Genomic DNA, 17,468 nt, shown 5'->3' with positions numbered 1-17,468 from the left:
AAAAAAGAAAATGCCTTTCAGATTTGCCCACAGCTAGATCTTGTGGAAGCATTTTCTCAATTGAGGCTCCTTTCTCTCTAATAACTCTAGCTTGAGTCAGGTTGGCATAAAACTAGCCAGTACAATGAAAAAGAAAATTAGAAAGCTTATGCAAGTTATGAGGGTAATATGTATATAATATAAGACTTAGAGTTAATACATTAAAATGTCTAATGTCAGAGCTCGACACATGATACTAAGCCCCTACTATGAGTCTATTCTCCACAGAGGCTAGTAACTCTTACCTTTACTTCCTTCTCACATCTTTTTCTAGACACCAAGCAAGGACTTCCTTTTCTCTTGACATCTGACAGTTTAGATGCACCCCAAAACTGTCACACTAAACACCCCAAATTAATCTGGGAGAAACAACATCAGGCATTGCTCTGATTCTATAATGGCTCTTGCAAGGCCTAATAAGAACAAGAGGTAGACACTGGGTAGACAACTTAGGCAGTTTAAGAAAAGCAGTTGGTTTCTGTTAGCTAAGGCCAAAAAATGTCCTTGAGACTCTTGGCAGTCTCATTCCGGCCAGAGACCAGGTATGCCAAAAGTGTTCTCCAGACCCTGATCTCTGAACTGGTTCCTAAATGACTCTAAGGTTGAGAGTCTAACTCATGCGAAGGCCATCGCTTACCATAACAATTTATTTGGGCTGGAAAGGTGACTCAGAGGTTAAGAGCACTGACCACTTTTCCAGAGGCCCCAGGGTTCAATTCCCAGTATCCACATGGCAGCTCACACCCCGTGTGCAACTCTGAGTGCAGGGAACCTGACACCTTCTTCTGGCTTCCACCATCACTAAGCACACACTGATGTACAAACGTACACGCTGGAAAACAATTTACCCTTTCCAGAGACTTAAAATGATCAACATATGCTGGCTAAGTTTGAAAAAACTATAAAGAAGAGGGAAATTTTAGAGAAAGTCTTTTTCTATCAGAGTTATAGTGGTTGTTGTTGTTGTTGTTGTTGTTGTTGTTTCATCAAAGGTAACCTGGAAATGGCTCAGGTGTCCTGGATCTTCCATTCTTCTTTGTGAAGTCAGGCTCCCACCAATGAGCTGAATCGTCACCTGTGTCAGGGAGGAAAGACGGAAACCATCTATTGCCAAGTGTGCTTGGTAGCTGTGCTGGGGTTCTGTTGTGGCTTGAATGAGAATGGCTCCAATAAGTTCCTGTGTTTGAATTCTTGGTCCTCAGTTGGTGGGATCCTTTGGGAAAGATCAGAACATGTGGCCTTGTTGAAGCAGGCCTGTCACTGCGGGTGGCTTTGAGGTTTCAGAAGACATTTGCCTGTTCCCACTGTGCTCCCCGCCTCCTGCCTACTGTTTGAGATGTGAACTCTCAACCTCTGCTGCTGTGTCTTCACTCTGCCGCCGTGGACTCCAACACTCTGAAAATGTAAGTCCAATAAACACGTCATCTATAAGCTGCTTTAGTCATAGTGTTTGATCACAGCAATAGAAAAGAAACTAACATGGGAGTTGGTACTATGACTGGGGTATTGCTGTGACAGGTCTGACCATGTTCGGAGGTGTGTGGAAGACTTTTGGGGGCTTTGGACTAGAAAGGTGATTGAATTCTGTAAGTGGGGCCTGATGAGCCTTCCTAGTAAAAACTTGGAAGATTGTAGGACTGAGCAGTGTGGATTCTGGAAGCCCAGTTCAAGGGGTTTTAGAAGAAAACAATATTAACAGCTGGGCTGGAGACCATTCTTGGGATATTTTGGCAAAGACTGTAGCTAGTTTGTGCATTTGTCCTAAGACTTTCCCTGGGACTGAATTGGAAAATAATAGACTAATTTGGCAAAGGAGATTTCAAGATACCCTAACCACAGTTATTCACAATCAGTCATAATGCATTTCTACAAAGAAAAAAGAACAAACAGAGCAAAAATAAAACCACATATGTACAATTTGAAGAGAAAAAAAGATCATCAGAAAATGTAATGTTGGAGCCAAGGCTTGTGCTGCAAGAGACAAGGAGATTAAGGAGAGACCTTAATGAGCTCAATTTCATTTGAGACCAGGTCTGAAATGAAATTGGGGGCTGGGGGATTGCCCTCAGAGCACAGCTACCCAGATAGGCTTCCACCATGTGAAAGGAAAAAGCCTAAGGACTTTTCATTTCCTTTGTGTTTCAAGGGATTCAGGCAGGCAGCCAAGCATGGCAATGTTGTTCACATGGTCCTGGATTTAGAGTCATGAAGGACCCTAAGGTTACCACTAAGGTTAAGGTGTGAGGCCCCTAGCAGCAGGCTAGCCTCTGCACGGAAGCCTTGAGAAGCCGTTTTGTAAAGCTGTAAAACTTACTCCTGGATTGCATTGGAGCCCCCAAGATGTTAAAGGTGCCATAGCTACAGGCTATCTGCCAATGAGAGCTGCATATAAGAAGTGGGTCTAGCCTGAGAGAGAAGAATGCTACCGGCGGCAAAGTTGGAAAGGCAGGGCCATTTATGGTGCTTTGACATTGGTCATGAAGCTACAGGCTTTGGATTTGCACTCCTGGGTTGTTTTTGATCCAGTATTTCTCAATATGCCTGTATTCCTCCCTTTCAAAGTGGTAATGTATATTCTATGCCCTCGTGAATTAGAAGTATGTAATTTGCTTTTTGATTTTACAGTTAAGAGATAGTCTTGAGTCCAGAAGAAACTTTGGACTTTTAAACTATGTTGAGACTGTAAAAGACTATGGTGACGTTTGGAATTGGACTAATGCATTTTGCAATATGATATGGAGAGAGCTTGAGGGTACTAGAGAGTAAAATGTGATGGTTTGAATGGGAATGACCCCCTGTTTGACTGCTTGGCTCCCTATTGGTGGAACTGTTTGGGAAAGATCAGGAGGCGTGGCCTTGTTGGAAGAGGTATTTCGTTTGGAGCAGACTTTAAGCTTCAAAAGACTCATGCCATTTCCATGTTCTCTCTGCCTCCTGCTTGCTGTGTGAGATGTGAGCCCTCACCTGTTTCTGCCAGCGTGCCTTTGTCCTGCCATCATGGAGTATAGGTTTCTGAAACCAAAAAACCCAATTAAAAGCTTTCATTTGTAAGTTGCTGTGGTCATGGTGTTTTATCACGGGTATATAAAAGTAGGCCGTACAGGTTCTAATGTACTTTTACACACACACACAAATTGCCTTGCCAGACAACTTTTGTTTGGTCTGTTTCCCTTTGTACAACAAGACTATTCTTTGTTTCTAACACAAAGAATGGAATAGTTGTCATAGTTATGAAAGTACCTGAAATGTCAAGAAACAAAGAAATTAACAAGGTGTGGCAGGAAATTTTGATGCTCCTTAGCAATTATTTCAATGGTTATAATCAGAATGCCAAGAGAAGTATGGAAAGTGGTAAACATTCTGATGATGTAACAGGTAGAAATACGGAGCAACTAGTCAGGAGTAGGCATTACAGTCTTCCTTGTTAAATAGGAACAAGAATGTTGTTGCACCACATGCCCTGTGTCTTTATTGAAGCTGGAATAGGATTTCTGGTGGAATAAACTTGTGGGCAAAATGGGGGAGGGCTACATAGTTATTCAGAGTAATATTTGTGTAATTGCATATTCATATGTGTAGGTTGTGCACATGCATATTCATATGTGTGGGTTGTGTACATGCAAAATCATATGTGTGGGTTGTGTACATGCATATTCATATGTGTGGGTTGGCACATGCATATTCATATGTGTGGGTTGTGTGCATGCATATTCATATGTGTGAGCTGACACATGTGTGGTGGTGCCCATGAAGACCAGAGGACAATCTCAAGCTTCATTTCTCAGACATCATCCACTTAGTTTTGGTTTGGTGTTTTGTTTGTTTGTTTGTTTGTTTGTTTGTTTTTATGAGGTGGGGGAAGATCTCTCATTGGAGCTCGCCAAGCAGGCTAGAGTGGCTGGTGAGTGAGTCCCAGGAATGTGTCCAAGTCCTCCTTCCTAGAGCCAGAATTACAAAACCCAATCTTTCCTTCTTCCCTTTCTTTTTCCTTCCTTCCTTCCTTCCTTCCTTCCTTCCTTCCTTTCTTCCTTCTTTCTATCCCTCCTTCCATTCTTCTCCTCTCTCTCTTCCTTCCTACCTTCCCTTTTTAATTGCATGTTTATGTGGGTTCTGGGGATCAGGCTGTTATGTTTGCAGTTGCTTTTAACCACTTATGCTGAGATATAAGAATACAGGAATGACCTAAAGATGTTACTTATAAGTAAAAGGAAACTCTGCACAGTGGCATGCAAGGAGTGAGAAGGCATGTTCAATGGAGAATGCTAAGAGAGTGGCTATGCTACCCCTTTATTTAAGAGATAAATATCAATTAAAAGGTCAGCTTTTCTTCTGCATCAGGAGAAGAGACCCTCAAAGCTCTTCAGACATCAAGGTTTCTCGTCCCATACCAAGTTCAGAATGGTGGAGCCATAAGAGCAGAAGTGCTCACTGTCGCCAAGCTACCTTGAGACTCAGTTGATCAAATCCCGGTACGGAATCCCAGCTGTTCCAAATCATGGCTCAGGCAGCCCAGGTGTCTACATCCACTTGATGCTAAAATTCTGCAGGGCGCAAATACAAGAGCTCAGAGGACATGGTGGCCTCCATCTAGATTTCAAAGGTTGTACTGAATGGATCGGGAGCACAGGGGAGAGAGCCACCACATGAAACTCTTGATAGAATGTTCTCTTAGGAGCTGTGGATGTAGTGCTGGAAACAAATATTGTAGGTATCACACAAAGATACACATGAATAAAAGGAAAGTAACTGGGGAAGGCAAAGGGTATGCCAGAACCCAAAGCAAGTTAGCAAGGACACCAGGGTAGGAAGTTCATTTAGACTTTACTCTAAATCTGTCTTTTCCCCACTGGCTGGTTGTTTTGTTTCACTCTCTAATTGGGGCTTCATTTCCAAAATTTGCCCCCACCTATTCCAAGCCCTCCAGCCTCTTCTGACCTGCAGGACCCTCAGCCCACCTTGGGAAGCCACACAGGCAGAGATGAGGAAAAAATGAGTCACCTAATGGCCTAGGTTCATTTCTGTGGCTGTGATTAAATTCTTTGACAAAGACCAACTTATATGATACAAGGGTTTATTTCAGCTCACAGTGCCAGTTTATAATCCATCACTGTAAAGAAGTCAGGGTAGAAACTTCGAGTAGCCAGTCACATCACTTCCTGTCAAGAGCCTGTGTGGTTTTCTCTAGTAGCATCTGGCTATGATAGCTCAGCCTTAAGTTCATCTAACGCCTTACCTTGTCTTCTGAATGCTGTCTCTAAAAAGGACTAACACTGGTAGAAAAGTTCACCACCTTGAAACCTTTTATACTCAAGAGACAGAAAATGCTGGAAAATCAAGGGCTTGAGAAAACGATAGGAAATCAGCCCATTGGACCTGCTTTTGGTCAAGTCTAGAACATGTTCAACATTGAACAATGAGAACAGCTGGAGAGTGCAGCTCAACTGGTAGCTTGCTTGCTTCCTAGCATATGCAAAGTCCAGGATCCAGATCCCAGCACCACACAAAATAGCTGTGGTAGCCTGTGCCTTTAATCCCAGCACTTCAGAGGTGAAGGCAGGAAAATGAGATGTTCAAGGTCAGCCTTGGCTAAACATTGACTTTGAGGCCAACCCGGACTACATGAGACCTTGACCAAAAATCAAAACAAAACAAAAATGTAGGGCTCAGACTTGCTCTTCCAGAGGTCCTGGGTTTGGTCCCCTGCACCCATATGATGGCTCATAACCACTCCAGTTCTAACTGGGGTAACTACAGTTCCAGAGTATGCAACACCATCTTCTGTACTTACTTGGTACTCATGCAGTCATACAAGCACACACACACACACTAGATAAATAACTTTTTTTTAAAGTGGAGAAAAAACTAAGGAACACATCCAAAGGTGACCTCTGGTCTCCACAGGCTCAAACGCATGAACATGTACATCCTATTATAATACATGTATATCCTAATATAATACCAGACACCAGCCAAACATTGGCAGCAGGCATGCTCTGGGACTTCCTAGCTTCCCATCTGTGAGTCAAAGAAATTTCTATTTATAAATTACCCAGCCTCAGATACTTTGTTATAGCAATGTAAAACCAGTCTAAGATGCTCTTCTCAAGAGAAAAATGTAACTCTCAAATGCCATCTTCACAAAGCTAACCCAAAATATCTATTCCCTATAGACCTCCAGCTCAAGCTGTCATTAGTTACCTTCAGAAATGGCCTCACAAAGTGTCCTTGCTGTGGTTGCTACTTGTATTCAAGGACAGTTAGTTATACAAGCAACAAACTTGAATTCAGCCCATGTGTAGCAATTATTTACCAAAAAATAAAGAGCCTTTCACTTAAAATAATTCCCCACCTTATTATATCAATGGGGTAAATGAACTCCTAGTGAGGAAGTCAGTAATGGCTTTGAACTTCTGGCCACTGCTCAGCCTCTCTGAGGTTGCATCATTGATCTCTAGAACAGGGATGACAATAATACCCATTTAATGACCCAGCATTTTCTCTCTTAAGCATTCCCACAGGAGAAATGAAGCTGTGTACTCAAAGATTTGTGCTCGTGTGTCCCACCCTACTCAGACAGCACCAACAGTTTGAATTGCTGGATAACAATAAGCAGATTAACAAAGGTAGGAACAAACCAAGGAGAACCTTAACAGAGCTGAAACACAGTGTCACTGCTGAGATAGCTTACTGGATAAAGGTGCTCGCCTCCAAGCCTGAGGACCTGAGTTCAAGCCCAGTCCTCACACCACAGAGACAGAAACTGACTTCTGAAGGTCATCCTTTGACCTTTGGTGTGTGTGTGGACACACACACACATGAAAAGCATTGTGTTAAGTGAAAAAAACCAGATAAAACATTACCTTGTGTATGATTTCATTTATGTTAAATTCCCCTAAGAACATACCCTGTGGCTAGAGTTGGGTGGTGGGCTGTCTAGAAAAGGCAAGGGGGGGAACTCTGTAAAAGTACCAATGCTCAGTGTCTGGAAGGCTGTAATGTCAAAATTCAACGTCTCAAAGGTGTGAATGAAGCCATGGGAAAGCTGATTCCCCCCAAAAACCAATGTTACAGAGTCATTGTAAAGATTAATGAAGTGAGATATACATACACATATACATGTGAGTGTGAAATATGGATGTGTGTGTGTGTGTGTGTGTGTGTGAGAGAGAGAGAGAGAGAGAGAGCCCCAAATTCAGTGCTGTCCCAAAGAAGCTTACACACGAATGGCTGTGACCATGTGCATACCTGACTGCAGCACTAACTAGAGCCCACCCAGGGATCCACACTCCCAGGTGTTCTGCATCTAAATAAAATGGCTCACCAGTAACAAGGTGGATGGTGAAACTTGCCAGTTCCCGCTGAGGCTGATCCTGCTGACAGGTACTTCTATGATAGCCTAAGTCCCACCCATGCTGGGAAATGGACACCATTTCCCTGCAGAAGCCTGGGGCACCTCCTGCCCTTTTGATTCAGGATCAGGCACACACGTCCACCCAAACCGCCCTCGCCCAGTCACGGAGGCGGTAAAGTCCAGTGTACCTGCCAAGCCTGTCCCTTCTGCACCACCCGGAGGCAACTTTATCTAACCGGGTGCCTGCAGAACCCAGCACCCGCTACTAGGAATCCACTACCGGTTGTTGCAGGGAGGGCTTTGAGCATCCAATCAATGATCCTGGGCAAGCTAGAAGGGGGTGAAATGGACAAGAGAAGCAAGAAGACATCGGGCCTCCCTCCTGAAGCAAGAAGCTGTATTTTATTTATATATATTATGTCTCGTTGCTGGGCAACCAGGCTTTGGCCCAAGTGGCAGGGAGGAGGGGTCTCCTGCTGCAGTGAGCCAGGGTGACTCACCCTGTGTTGTTAGTTCCTCTGGCCTGGTGCAGACATTCAAGTCAGGCTTGGAGACCAGACCCACCTGACTGTGGAATTCCCAGATGGAACGGAGCCAGTTCCGAGCTTCTCACCTGATTGCTGAGAGCCAAAGGAAGCGCGCCTGGCTCTGCCTTTGGTTGAACTTGGGCAGGCCATTTAACACCTCTAAGTTCCTGAAAAGAAAACGTGAGATAGCATTTCAAAGTCTTTCAGTGTACTTTATGTGCCCTGGTTGATTCATACAGGTGCCATTTTCTCCCTTTGACAATCGGGAAATTATAGTCGCAAGCCAGGTTAACTTCCTCAGTGATGCAAGGTTATCCATGAAGCAGGACTCTGAGCTCTATCGCCATGACGCAGAGCCCCCTGTGTATACATTTTCCATGGCAGATCATCACACTGCAAGGTTATCCACGAAGCAGGACGCAGAGCCCCCTATGTGTACATTTTCCATGGCAGATCATCCGTTTTACTGGTACTGCCCAGCCTGCCTTGAGCTCTGTGGCTGATGTTCTCCAGGGCACTCTCTTGGAGGGTGCGGGGATAGAAATCCATAGAATTTTCCCTGAGACAGGCTAGAAAGATCCCAACACACAAGTGGGTGTAGCTGCCCTCCTACATCAACCTGCCTGGCCACTGTGGGCCATGGGCTAGAAATGCCAGCCCCGCTGCTGGGTGCCTGAGTCACCCAACAGGTGTCTTAGAAGAACTTCATGGTGTCCGATTCTGACTGCTACTGGCTATACAAACTGTGTTTAGGTCAGTGGAGGTTCCACCACTGGCTGTCATCCCTTGTCCATCCTGGAAACATTTCCAGTGGTACCTAGTGTTCAGGGGAGACAGAACCAAGAGCCACCAAGCCACCCACCCTATAAGCTGAATTGAAACTCAGTTTGAGGCAGAAGGCAACGACCAGCCTACTTGTTCATTTTTTTAAATTCTTTTTTATTTTTTTAACCTTTATTTTTATGTACTGTGTAATAATATTTTGCCTGAATGTATGTCTGTGTACCACATATGTCCTTTGGAGGCCAGAAGAGGGTACCAGATTTCGCAGAAGGGGGTGAGCTGACTGGGGGTGGAACCCAGGTTCTCCGGAAAAGTAACAAGTGTTCCTAACCACTGAGCCATCTCTCCAGCCCAACTCCTTGTCATTCTTACCAACTGGCTCCTGCTTTCTGGATTCAAGTCCTTCTGAGCCAAGGTACTCTCAGGCCTGCTGGCCCAGTGCGGACTGTTAAAAATGCATCTCGTCCTGCAAGCTTCTGAGACAAGCTTTCCAAAGACCTGGGGGCTTTACTGGTAGTGGCTGAGCTCCTCCTTGGAGGTTTCCCGAGGCATAAACTACAACCCAAGGAAGCGCATCTCTGTCTCTGTTCCCTAGGGAGGAGACAGGCTCAGGAATGTGTCTTTACTAAGGCCACCAGGTCAATCTGGTTTGCACTACTATAACAATATGTGTGAGTGAGTGTGTGTGTGTGCATGCATATGTGTATGTGTGTGTGAGTGAGTATGTGCATGTATACATGTGTATGTGTGAGTGAATAACTGAGTTTGTAGTGTGTGTGTGTGCACGCAATATCACATACTTTGTGTAGGTACATGTGGAGCTCAGAGGAACTCCTTGGCTATCATTCCTCAGGTATAGTCCAGTTTGGATTTATTGGATTTTTTTGTTGCTGTTGTTGTTATTGTTGTTGGTTTTGTTTTGTTTTGTTTTGTTTTGTTTTGTTTTGTTTTGTTTTGTTTTGTTTTGTTTTGAGACAGGGTCTTACTGTATCCCTGGCCAGCCTGGTACTGACTATGTAGACCAGGCTGGCTTTGAATTTACATGACTCTGCTTCCTAAGAGATGGGATTAGAGATGTAAGCTCCCACACCTGATGTCTTTGGGTCTTTTGTTTTGTTTTGTTTGTTTGTTTGTTTGTGTGTTTTGTTATTACTGCTTTTTGTGTGTTTTTTTGTTTGTTTGTTTGGTTGGTTGGTTGTTTTTTGAGACAGGGTCTCTCTCTGGCCTGGAGCTAACTAAGTTAAACTGTTAAGATGGCTGAACACCCAGCTGCAGGGATTTGCCCATCTCTGCCTCTCCAGCATACGTTCTGAGGATCAAACTTAGGTCCTCATGCTCAGAAGGCAAGCAAGCCCTTTACCAACTGAGCTGTCTCACAGTGTCTTAGCCTGTCAGAGTAACCTTATTAAAAACGTGATTATTTTGACATATGATTCTGAGTCAAAGTCTAAGAGTTACATCTCAAATTGCCTTTGATACTGACATAGGATATCACATGGGGAGAAGTAAGGAGAGCACTGTATGTGTGTAGCCTCTTCTTACAAAGCCTTTAAGATTCAATCACAAATTTCTCTCCCGGTGACCCCACCCAACCCTTATCAGCTCCCAAAAGTTCACCTCTGAGACTCCGTTCCCCCAGCACATATGCACACAATATTTCACACAGTAATTAACTTCTGGCCTGCGAACCCTTAAGGGATACTCCAATCATACCCCAGCCATCCGGCTTCACCGCGAACCTTACGCATCCATACTATGCACAGCTCCAGCACTGGGGTGTTGGTGCTTGAATACCGCGCCTCTGGACTGACTCTGCCTTGAAGGCATCTTCATTCTGCTTACCTGCCTCTGCCATAGACTGAGGATGTTTGCTGAATACAGCACGAAGGAATGAGGGGAGCAAACTAGTTGTATTTTAAGGAGTATGGACCGTTGGTATGGGACATTTGGGGCTACTGAATAAGGAAAGGCAAGAATATTCTGGTTTAAGCTCTCTTACTCAGATCTCACTTGGCCCTTAGCTCTTAAAAAAAGTAAATAAATAAGTAAATAAACCTGGGGACTGAGGATGTGACTCAGCTGGTATAATGCTTGCCTAGCATGAATAAAGTCCAGGATTTTCCTCACAGCAGCATGTTAGCTGGGTGTGGTGCACATACCTGTAATTTCAACGTTATAGAAGTACAAGCAGGAGGATCCAAAGTTCAAGACCGTGCTCATCTACGTAGTAAGTTCAAGGCCAGCCTGGGATACATGAGATCCTGTCTCAAAAAAAAAAAAAAAAAAAAAATCCTGTCTCAAAAAAAAAAAAAAAAAAAAAAAGACCAAACTCAAAACAACAACAAAAATTGATCTAGCAAGATGGTTCAGTCAGAGAAGGCACTCGCCACTGACCTAGATGACCTGAATTCAATCTGCAGAACCCACAGGGTGGAAGGAGAGAAACAACTCCCCCAGATTGTCCTCTGACTCCCATTTGCATACCACAGCACTTATGTGCACACATACAGAGGCACACAAATATAATGATAATAAATGTTATAAAACTTAGAAAAATTAACTCAGCTCAAGATGGGTGGTGCACTCCTATAATCGTAATTCTTGGGGAGGCTAAGACAAGAGGATGGCAAGTTTGAGGCTAGCTCAGGTCTACATAGCAAGACAACAGGCTATGAACATAGCATAGTGGCAGATGCTTGCCTAATGTGCCTGGGTTCTAGCTTCAGCAACACATACATAATCACTTCAGCCTAATTCACCCCCAGGAGCCCTAAAAATATAGCACTATTTTCAAGGTCTTTAGAAACAGACCAGCAGACCATTCTTCAGTGACAGACAGGGTCCGGAGGGAGAGGACTAGGGATGAGAAAAGAAAAAGCTGGGGTCAGGAGATCTTGCATATGTTGACAGCGTATGCTGGGCAAATTTATTAAGAAGCACAGCATCTTATACATAGTTTACAGTGAGAGAACAGGACAGAGTCAGCATGAAGCTGTCATAAAATGGGATGAAGCCAGCAGGAAGCTCAGCAAGTACAGTGTTAAATGGTAGTAAAAATCAGACCTAAAAATGACAACAATAAAACAAACAAACAAAAACCTCCTCTGCTGTCTAGTAAGAGTCTGATACAGTTCAAATTACCATATCATGTATTACAAAGCTGCCCAGCAACCACAACAAAGGAAGGCTGCCAAGCAGGAGAGGGCCTCAACGAGCAGAGGAAGAGTTTACACAGTTAGAGAAGATACGGTTGGTACAAACAGTCTTAAATTTAACTTAAAGTGTCCCCCACTCTCTTGAGTTGAGGGAATCCAATTCAGTAGCACATATGGAGGGTTCACAGACAGAGTCCAGATATAGAAGGCTGTCCAAGACACAGTTGTTCATCATCCCCAAAGGTCTCATAGATGATCACATGGCCCAGAGCTGTGGCTAACAGTCAAAGATGGGGTTGAGACTTTCATTTAGGAGATAATAAAACAGGGCATAGGCGATGAGGGCATCCTAGGAAGTTATCTTCATCTAGACCAGGCGGGTGCCTCCAGGCCAAGCTGACCAGCACTTCAGATTGTTGGTCCATTCAGAGGCACTGAGTTCTTTAGAACCATGGAGCATGACCCAAGGGGGAATTCTATTCTGAAATCAGGGTGCCGGATTTTAATTGCATAGTGGGAAGCACCCATCCAAGGAGGTAACCCCTGCCTGAGTAGAGAGCGGAAACACGAGTGAAGAATTAATGGATAAGGTCTGTAGGGCGCATTGTTTCTGCCTCCCTTTGTAGGTTTGAAATGCTTTTTAACTTAAACAGTTGGGCAATGCACACATAACTAACATTCAAACAGCAACAAAGTGTATAAGAAAATAGGTCCTTGCCAGGTGGTAGTGGAGCCCACCTTTATGCCTTTAATCCCAACAATCGGGAGGCAAAGGTAAGTGGATACAGGACAGCCAGGGCTACTCAAAGAAATCTTGTTTCAAAACAAAACAAAACAAACAAACAACCAAACAAAAACAACCAAACAAAAAAGTCCTCAGGCTGGAGAGATGGCTGCTCTTTCAGAGGTCCTGAGTTCAGCTCCCAGACACCACATGGTGGCTCACAACCATCTGTAATGGGGTCTGATGTCCTATTCTGATGTGTCTGAAGACAGCATCATACTTATACACAAAAATAAATTAAAAACAAATTAATAAGTCCTCCTTCTAGCCTCATTCACCATGATCCCCTGTGCATCAAAGCAACACAAACAAGTACTTATTGCTTCTGCAGGTCTGGGGTCCATCTCGTGGTCAAATAAGTCAATATAAACCCTAGCAATTGAATCCAGACAGCCTCAGCAGGCTAGCCAGCACTGAGATCTTTTCCACTGCTGCACATAAGGGCAGAGTTAGGGATGTAGCTGACTTGACACAATGCATAAAGCCCTGGGTTCCACCGAGAGCAGCATAAAGCAGTGCATGGTTGTGAATGCCTGCAGTGGTAAGACTCCGACAGTGGAGCCAAGAGGTTCTGAAGTTCAAGGTCATCTCTTGGCAACCTAAGAAGTTAGGCCAGCCTGGGCTGAGAGCAGGAGGAGGAAGCCGGAATCCACAGGTTACAACCTATTCATAGGTTATAAAGACATAATTTATAGTTCATATTAATTAAAAATAGAAACAGAACTAAGGACGTGCGTGTGTGTGTAACTTTTTTTACAACTTAAAACACTTCTTACTGCCAGTTGAGGTTTAAAAGGAAATTCTGAAGGATTCTCAACACAGCGGAAACCCGGGTCACCAAGGCTGTCTTGTCTGCCCCGCGCTGCAGATGAAGGGACACGGTTCATTCCAGCAATAAATGTGCAGGCCTGGCTTCCGAGAAAGTGGCTGAGGTGACTAGTTGGTTAATGGGTAACCCTGCTCCTCGGTGGCTTCTTTCCAGTCCTCTGTGTCCCCCTGGAGCAGGACGTGACGCGGTCTGGGGACACTGACTCACAGCTGACTCAGCGCCCGGCGCGCAGCCAGGGGGCGCCTGGCGGAGCCCGCTTCGCCTGCTGCTAGGAGGGGCCTAGCAGCACACTAGGCAAGGAAGGTTGTGGTTCTAAGGCCCATGAAGGGGAGCTCAGATCGCACCTGGGACCGAAGCACAGCCTAAGAACACTGAGGTAGGACAGTCTCTAGCCATTGAAGGTTAAAGCGCCCATTCCTCTCTCCTCCACTAGCCTGATCCCTAGAGAGCAGCCACGCCCACCGCTCAGGCTATGGTGCATCTTCAGGACCTCTTGGAGGACCATAGGGTACCTTGGACCCGGCCTGTTTTATCTTTGGCCTCTTCACCAAGCAAAGCCCAAAACTATAATAGTGAGACGCACGCGCGCGCGCACACACACACACACACACACACCGCACACACATGGGACCAGCTGCCTCATGCTCCCGCCACCATGATGACCTATGTACTGGACATGTGAGCCAAGATGCACGTGAGCTGTATCATGTACCCCTCCATGAACCACTTTGGTTGGGTATTTTGTCACGGAAAGAAGAGTAACACACTGATATGGCCACACTCACTAACAAGAGTCATTCTGTCCCAAGACACAGTGGGATGCTTTCATCTGTTTCTTTGCCTGTGGCCTTCAGGAAACTTTTCAGTATCGCCATGATTGGTAGTTTTAATTAACCTGGCATAATCTAGAGTTTGTTGGGAAGGGAGTCTCAGTGAGGGACTGTCCAGATTAGGCTGGCTTCCAGCCGCACTTGTAGGGGATCGCCTTGATTACATCAACTGATGTGCAAGGCCCAGTCTACAAGTGGATAGCATCATCCTATCATCTCATTGGGGTTTGGGTCCCAGACTGTGTAACAGAGGAGATTGCAAGCTGATCATAAACTCTCTCTTGTTCATTCATCTCTCGTTGCTCTTAATGCTGGATGTGATATGCCGAGTTGTTTCAAGTGCCTGCTGCCTTGACTTCCCCACAGCACTGGCTTATAATCTGGGGCTGTGACCCTCTCTTCCTCAAGTTGCTTTTGCCAGGGTATTTGTATCACAGCCACATGTGGTATGCATGCTGAGGTTCAGCTGGGGTTCCCCGTCCTCCATTCCTTCCCTCTCAGGGGGTCCAAACACTGATGCACACCAGGCTGGAAGGATGAAGAGGAGTCCAGATGGGTGGGGTCTGCAGATCCAGGTTCAGCTGGGAGTGAGTATGTGTGTGTGTGGGGGGGGGGGGTGTCTTAGTGATGCAGCCTTTTAGATAAAGGCCTTCTACAATGATCTTCAATGAAACAGGTCTCTGAGATGCTTATATGCATACACTTTATTCAGGGTGAACCAGGGATACATATATATACTGTAGAGAGTGGGAAGGGCTTCTTCTTAGGGTAAAGTTCCATTGGCTGAGGCTTACTGTACTTGGGATACCTCATTTGCATGGAGAGGCAGGCTAAGAAGCTGAACCTGCAATTTCCCCAGGTATTATGTGACATCCCTCAGGTAGAGTGAGGGCTGGGATCCCCAGATCAGGCAGAGAAGAAGAAGCCCACTAAGAAAAGGGAATTCTCCATTTTGTGCCCAGCTCAGGAAAACTGTCTGACAGACTACAACCTTAGTAGTCACAGGAAACAAAACTAATACAGAAGCCATTAAACTGAGTGTCATGACTGCAAACATTCTGGGGATGAAGTTACCTGCTCTTAGTAAGCTGATGAGCTGATGATCCCAGGCACCAGTGTGTTGGCACTTTCCCCTAAGGAGGGTTTCCCCTGGAGAAGAGGGTTTGGGTGTGGCCCCACTTAGAATGCTACGGAGTAGCAATGGTCTTAGGTCTGTGGCATTAGTCTCCAGGCCTTCTGAATCATATTCATCGCAGGCAGGTAAACACCCTCTGCTGCCCTTCACAGTGTCACCCTGTCCTTTGAGGCTCTTCCAAGATCCTCTGGTGGTTTGGAAGACTAACTTAACATATTTGAACTTGACTGTACCTGAGTCCACTTTTGGTTGCTATAACAAAATATCCAAAGCTGGTTAATACAAACAGAGAGGCTGAATGTGTATCAGTTACTTGTTTTACTGCTGTGACAAAAGATCTGACGAAAGCAACTCCTGGTTTGAATACGGGTGGCTCCATAGATCCATGTGTTTGGATGCTTGGCACATAGGGAGTGGCACTATTAAGAGGTGTGACCTTGCTGGGTGATGGTGGCGCACACCTTTAATCCCAGCACTTGGGAGGCAGAGGCAGGTGAATTTCTGAGTTCGAGGCCAGCCTGGTCTACAGAGTGAGTTCCAGGACAGCCAGAGCTATACAGAGAAACCCTGTCTCAAAAACAAAACAAAAAACAAACAAACAAAAAACCAAAAAGAGGTGTGGCCTTGTTGGAGGAAGTGTGTCACTGTGTGGGTGGGTTTTGAGGTGTCCTACGCTCAAACTATGCCCAGTGTGGCACACAGTTCTCCTTCTGCTGCCTGGGAATCAAGATGTAGAACTCTCAGCTCCTCCAGCATCATATCTGCCTGAACACTGTCATGCATCCTGCCATTGTAACCATACCTTTGGGATACTTTATTGGGTTCTATTATTTAGCACCCTTCTCTACTTTCACTCTACCTTAATCCTGTCCATCCCCCCAATACTACATAAGATAGAAAGAAGGTTAGAAGGAAAGGGGGGCATAGATCTACTTAGACTACTTTCTACTAATTAGGGGTATTGAGTTCCTAGGAGGAAGTCCAATCTTCATCATCAGGCTATCTCCAACCAGCAATCCAGAAATCCAGCAATCCAGAAATCCAGAAATCCAGAAATCCAGCAATCAATAGCAAAGGCAGCAAACTCAACAACAGAAACCAGCAGCACTAGGGGCAGCAGTAGCTGCCTCAGGCCCTCTGGGGGTTCTTTCATTTATACTGTCTCAAGAGGCCCCAGAATTCCAAACTTAAACTATCTACTGCTGGCAAAAATCACACCCATCTTAGAGCATGAGACAAATCATAGTTAATGGCTGTGGACAACCTGAAGTATCCCCTTTTCCCCCACCTGAGAGTAACACAAAAACACAATCATACAACATAACTGGGGTTTTAAAGAAACCAAAATTTTCACTACACACCATAATGATTATGGATTGAATCTCTGAAACTGTCAGCCAGCCCCAAGTAAATATTTCCCTTTACAAGAGTTGCCCTAGTCATGGTGTCTTTTCACAACAATAAAGCCCTAAGACACAACTTAAAGAAGAAAAGACTCATTTTGGCTCAACATTTTTTTTTCAAGTTTTGTTTTACTTTATGTGTGTGTGTGTGTGTTTTGCTTGCATGTATGACTGTGTACCTCTTGATTCCCTGGTGCCTGAAGACATCATCAGATTCCTCAGAGCTGGAATTACAGATGGCTGTGAGCCACCATGTGGGGGCTGGGAATCAAACCCCGGTCCTCTGGAGTAACAGCCAGTGCTCCTCACCACTGAGCTATCTCTCTCCAGTCCTCCTTAGCTCAGTTTTGAAGGTAGGTCCATCACAGTCGGGAAGGCATGGCGGCAAGAGCTGGAGGCAGTGGTCACATCGCATCCATTGTTAGAAAGCAAAGAAAGGTGAATCCTGGTGCTTGACTTGCTTACTTCCTCTTCCTGGTGCTCAGCTTACTTCCTCTTCCTGTTCAGTCCAAGTCCCAGGCCACAGAATAGTGGCACACACTTAGGATCCGTCTCCCACCCCGGTTAACCTAGTCTAGAACCTCCTTCCTAGACATGCCTAGAGTTATATCTTATACCTGATTCCGGGTCCT

At 45.0% G+C, this 17,468-nt stretch overlaps 1 long non-coding RNA gene across 1 annotated transcript; it reads right to left on the bottom strand.

Moving 5' to 3' along the window:
* Nucleotides 1–150: 150 nt before the first annotated feature.
* LOC110284488 lies at nucleotides 151–7,772 on the bottom strand. Its single transcript, XR_002376955.1, has 3 exons — nucleotides 7,657–7,772; nucleotides 5,812–5,814; nucleotides 151–1,434 (listed from the first exon to the last, which is right to left on the bottom strand). It is a non-coding gene; the product is annotated as an uncharacterized LOC110284488 (long non-coding RNA).
* Between the last annotated feature and the right edge of the window lie 9,696 nt (nucleotides 7,773–17,468).

Source organism: Mus caroli, chromosome 18, assembly GCF_900094665.2.
Source record: "Mus caroli chromosome 18, CAROLI_EIJ_v1.1, whole genome shotgun sequence".
Lineage (NCBI taxonomy): Eukaryota > Metazoa > Chordata > Mammalia > Rodentia > Muridae > Mus > Mus caroli.
This window is presented reverse-complemented; position numbering and strand designations above follow the sequence as displayed.